The following is a 5,989-nucleotide window of genomic DNA, read 5'->3' as shown; positions in this document are numbered from 1 at the left end:
GCTTTACTGAGAATAAAAAAATGTCTTCAACTTGCTGATGTTCTAATACCCATCAGGCGTGATTGAAGACATGATTGTCAAGGTTGGGCCATTTGCCTTTCCTACTGACTTGTGGTGCTGGAAATGGAGGGACAAGAGTGCAGCTCTCATTCTAGGAGACCTTTCCTAGCAACTGGCCGAACCTCATGATGTCCAAAAGGGAAGTAACTTGAGTCAATGAGAGGAGTTTAAGTTGATGTGTCAAGCCATGCAACATCCAGACACCCCAAATGACTGCATGAGTTGATATTATTGAGTCTCTGGTAAGAAGGTCAACACGGCTGAGTTCGAATCAGAGCTAGAAGACATCTTTAAAGATGTCAGCCTGATTTGGAGGAATCAGAGAAGATAATAGAACCTCTGAAAATCCCTCAAGAGGGAGAAACCTCCAAAACCCGAACTCAAACCATTACCACCATCCCTGAAATATGCATTTTTGGGAGAAGGTGATACCTTTCCTGTAATTATAAGCTCTACCTTAGAGCCACAGGAAGAGGAAGCACTAATTCAAGTGCTAAGGACACACAAGACAGCTCTTGGGTGGTTCATCAGTGATCTTAAGGGCATTAGCCCAGCCAGATGCATGCACAAGATCTTACTGGAGGATGACGCCAAGCCAATAGTTCAACCACAAAGGCGGCTGAATCCAGCTATGAAAGAAGTGGTGCAGAAAGAGGTCACTAAATTACTAGAGGTTGGGATTATTTATCCTATTTCTGACAGCCCTGGGTGAGCCCTGTCCAAGTTGTCCCTAAGAAAGGTGGCATGACAGTGATTCATAATGAAAAAAATAAACTGGTTCCTACAAGAACAGTTACAGGGTGGCGTATGTGCATTGATTATAGAAGGCTCAATACAGCCACCAGAAAGGATCATTTTCCTTTACCATTCATAGACCAGATGCTAGAAAGACTAGCAGGTCATGAATACTACTGCTTCCTGGATGGATATTCAGGTTATAATCAAATGCAGTAGATCCCAGGATCAGGAGAAAACGGCATCACATGCCCATCTGGAGTATTTGCATACAGAAGGATGCCATTTGGCCTGTGCAATGCACCTGCAACCTTTCAGAGGTGCATGCTCTCAATTTTCTCTGATATGGTGGAAAAATTCCTGGAAGTCTTCATGGATGACTTTTCAGTATTTGGAGACTCATTCAGCTCCTGCTTAATCATTTAGCACTTGTTCTGAAAGATGCCAAGAGACTAACCTGGTTTTAAACTGGGAAAAATGCCACTTTATGGTGACTGAAGGAATTGTCCTTGGCACAAAATTTCGAACAAGGGAATAGAGGTGGATCAAGCTAAGGTAGAGGTAATTGAAAAATTACCACCACCTGCTAATGTTAAGGCAATCAGAAGCTTTCTGGGGCATGCAGGATTCTATAGGAGGTTTATAAAGGATTTTTCAAAAATCGCCAAACCTCTGAGCAACCTGCTAGCTGCTGACACGCCATTTATCTTTGATAAAGAGTGTCTGCAGGCATTTGAGACTCTGAAAGCTAAATTGGTTACAGCACCAATAATCTCTGCACCAGACTGGACATTACCATTTGAACTGATGTGTGATGCCAGTGACCATGCCATTGGTGCAGTGTTGGGACAAAGGCATGACAAGCTTCTGCACGTCATTTACTATGCCAGCCGTGTTCTAAATGATGCACAGAAGAATTACACAACCACAGAAAAAGAGCTACTTGCAGTGGTTTACGCCATTGACAAATTCAGATCCTATTTAGTAGGATCAAAAGTGATTGTGTACACTGATCATGCTGCTCTTAAATATCTACTCACAAAGCAGGATTCAAAACCCAGACTCATCAGATGGGTGTTGCTTCTGCAAGAGTTTGATATAGAAATAAGAGACAGAAAAGGGACAGAGAATCAAGTAGCAGATCACCTGTCCCGAATAGAACCAGTAGAAGGGGCGTCCCTCCCTCTCACTGAGATCTCTGAAACCTTTCCGGATGAGCAACTGTTTGCCATCCAGGAAGTGCCATGGTTTGCAGACATTGCAAACTACAAGGCAGTGAGATTCATACCCAAAGAGTACAGTAGGGTGCAATCAAAGAAATTAATCACAGATGCAAAGTACTATCTTTGGGATGAACCATATCTCTTCAAGAGATGTGCAGACGGAATAATCCGTAGATGTGTGCCTAAAGAGGAAGCACAGAAGATCCTTTGGCATTGCCATGGATCACAGTATGGAGGACATTTTGGAAGTGAGCGAACAGCCACAAGAGTCCTCCAAAGTGGCTTCTACTGGCCTACTCTCTATAAAGATTCCCGAGCGTTTGTGCTTAATTGTGACAGCTGCCAAAGATCAGGCAACCTACCTCACAGTTATGCCATGCCTCAACAAGGAATCTTGGAGATTGAGTTGTTTGATGTATGGGGCATTGACTTCATGGGACCTTTCCCACCATCATACTCAAACACTTATATTCTGGTGGCAGTGGATTATGTATCCAAATGGGTGGAGGCTATTGCAACACACACTAATGACACTAAAACAGTGTTAAAATTCCTCCAGAAACATATTTTCAGCAGATTTGGTATCCCTAGAGTATTAATCAGTGATGGGGGCACTCATTTCTGCAATAAACAGCTTTACTCTGCTCTGGTACGTTATGGAGTCAACCACAGGGTAGCTACTCCATATCACCCACAAACTAATGGGCAAGCTGAAGTCTCAAATAGAGAACTTAAAAGAATCCTGGAACGGACTGTAATTAACCGCAGAAGGGATTGGGCAAAAAGCTTGGATGATGCTCTGTGGGCATACAGAACAGCATTCAAGACCCCTATAGGGACCTCTCCATACCAGCTTGTGTATGGAAAGGCATGCCACTTGCCAGTGGAACTGGAACACAAGGCCTACTGGGCAACCAGATTCCTAAACCTTGATGCCAAGTTAGCTGGAGAAAAACGATTGCTCCAGTTAAATGAGCTAGAGGAATTTAGACTCAATGCTTTCGAGAATGCAAAAATTTACAAGGAGAAAGCAAAAAGATGCATGATAAGAAATTGTCATCCAGAGTCTTTGAGCCAGGACAGAAAGTTCTGCTATTTAATTCAAGGCTCAAATTATTCCCCGGGAAATTAAAATCCCGGTGGAGAGGTCCATATGTAATCACAAGCGTATCACCATATGGATACATAGAACTTCAGGATAATGACTCTAACAAAAAGTTCATTGTTAATGGACAAAGAGTTAAACACTATCTTGAAGGTAATTTCGAGCAAGAATGCTCAAGACTGAGACTTAATTGAAGATCAGTGATAGTCCAGCTAATGACATTAAAGAAGCGCTTGCTGGGAGGCAACCCAGCCAATCACAAAATTTAATTTTATTCGTTTTTCTAATAATTTGAAGTTTTACAAGTAGATGCTACAGTATCTTCAAAAGGTGAAATAGCAATTGGTTGAAGTCACAAAGTTACAAGGAAAATTGGAAGCTCACTGGCGTGAAAAAACCAGTAAGAAATACTTTGGGCGTAGAACGCCCAAAAGAAGCACCCACTGGGCGTTTAACGCCAGTAAGGGTAGCCATCTGGGCGTTAAACGCCAGAAAGGAGCATCTTCTGGGCGTTAAACGCCAGAAAGAAGCACCTTCTGGGCGTTTAACGCCAGTCTGCTAGCATCCTGGGCGTTCAGAAAAACGCCCAGTGACAAAGGACTTCCTGGCGTTCAACGCCAGAAAGAAGCATCAGCTGGGCGTTGAACGCCCAGGAAAAGCACATTTGGGCGTTAAACGCCCAAAACATGCATCATGTGGGCGTTTAACGCCAGGATGGTGGGAGGAGGTAACAAGTTCGTTTTTTCCTAATTTTTCCTAATTTTTTATGTTTCAATCCATGATTTCTTGCATCAACATGTTCCAAATTGTCATCCATCATATCAAGTTAGTTTTCCAAAAACCCTGATTTCTAAAATTCCATATTGCAAATATTTTAGGTATATCTTAACCCAAAAAAACAAATGGCTTTCCAATCCAATCCATCTCTTTTAAAATTTGTTTTCAAAACTCAATTTTCTTTTTAAATCTTTTTCAAAAATTAAAAATTTCAGATTTATCTTTTAAATTATTATTCATATCTTTCTTTTTTTAAATTATATCTTTTTCTGATCATATCTTTTAAAATCATATCTTCTATCTTATCTTTTTCTTATTTTCGAAAATTACCCACCCCCTCCCTATATTTTGAGTTCGGCGCCTCCTCCTCATCATCATCCCACACTTGCTCTCCTTCTATCCCTCTTCTTTCTTCTCTTTTGCTTGAGGACAAGCAAAGCTCTAAGTTTGGTGTGTTTTATCCGTGATCACAAAAACATACCCACTAAAGATCATGGCTCCTAAAGGAAAACAACCCAACCCAAGAGGCAAGAAAGAAAGCACTCCAAAGCCACTTTGGAATCAAGGGAAGTTCTTAACTAAAGAACATTCAGACCATTACTACAAGATAATGAGTCACAGATCCGTGATCCCGGAAGTCAGATTTGATCTGAAAGAAGATGAATATCCGGAGATCCAAGAGCAAATTCGAAACAGGAATTGGGAAATTCTGGCCAATCCTGAAACGAAAGTGGGAAGGAACATGGTTCAGGAATTTTATGCTAATCTATGGCAGACAGACAGGCAAAGAATAATTGGAGCTGCTCTCTTTGACCATCGGACTGTAGTCAGAGGAAAGATCATTCATATCAATTCTGACAAGATCAGGGAGATATTTAAGCTTCCCCAACTGAAAGATGACCCAGACTCCTTTAATAGGAGAATGATGAGGGTCAATAAAGGGCTGGACAAGGTTCTAGAGGACATATGCATCCCTGGAGCCAAGTGGACCACCAGCACGACTGGCATCCCAGTTCAACTCAAAAGGGAAGATCTGAAACCAGTAGCCAGAGGTTGGCTGGATTTCATAGGGCGTTCCATATTGCCCACCAGCAACCGTTCTGAAGTCACTATTAAAAGAGCAATAATGATTCACTGCATCATGTTGGGAAAAGAAGTGGAAGTCCATCAGCTGATCTCATGTGAGCTATACAAAATAGCAAACAGGAATTCTAAGGACACCAGATTGGCTTATCCAAGCCTAATTTCTATGCTTTGCAAAGATGCTGGAGTAAAGATGGGAATAACTGAATATATCCTAATTGAAAAGCCCATTACTGGAATATCAATGGTCAGACAACAGCAACAAGATGATTCAACCAAGAGGAGAGCACAATAAGCCCTCCCAGAACTGCCCCAATTTGAATATTGGGAACATCTTGAGGCTTCTATTTCCAAATTACAAGAAGCTGTGGACCAAATAAAGGAAGAACAGAATAATCAAAGTAGCATGCTTTGCAAACTGCTCAAGGAACAGGAAGAGCAAGGGCGTGATCTAAGGGAGCTGAAGCGCCAAAAATTAATCCTTGAACAACACCCCACAGATTAGAGGAACATTCACTCCTCAAAACAACAGGTTGCTGAGTTCCAATTTTTCTGTTTTAGCTTAGTGATAGTATTATTATAGAAATTCACCTTAGGAGATATTTAGCAGTAATTAGTATGTCTATTTTGATTTTATTTCCAATTAAGCTATAATTTATTTTTCTCATCATCATCAGGCATAAATAAAGTAGTAGATTTTTTAGAATAAAAGAAGTAATCTATATTTTTCGAGTTCTCAATAATAAAAATTATAATTAATTATATGTGGTGGCAATTCTTTTTGTTCTCTGAATGAATGCTTGAACAGTGCATAATTTGTACTTTGAATTTGATGAATATTGGCTCCTGAAAGAATGAGGAACACGAAAAATATTGTTGGTGATCTGAAAAATCATGAAATTGATTCTTGAAGCAAGAAAAAGCAGTCAAAAAAAAAAAACAAGCCATGAGCCCTAGGTAAGGGTAAAAAGGATCCAAGGCTTTGAGTATCAATGGATAGGAGGGC

This window comes from Arachis hypogaea, chromosome 10 (assembly GCF_003086295.3).
Source record: "Arachis hypogaea cultivar Tifrunner chromosome 10, arahy.Tifrunner.gnm2.J5K5, whole genome shotgun sequence".
Lineage (NCBI taxonomy): Eukaryota > Viridiplantae > Streptophyta > Magnoliopsida > Fabales > Fabaceae > Arachis > Arachis hypogaea.
This window is presented reverse-complemented; position numbering follows the sequence as displayed.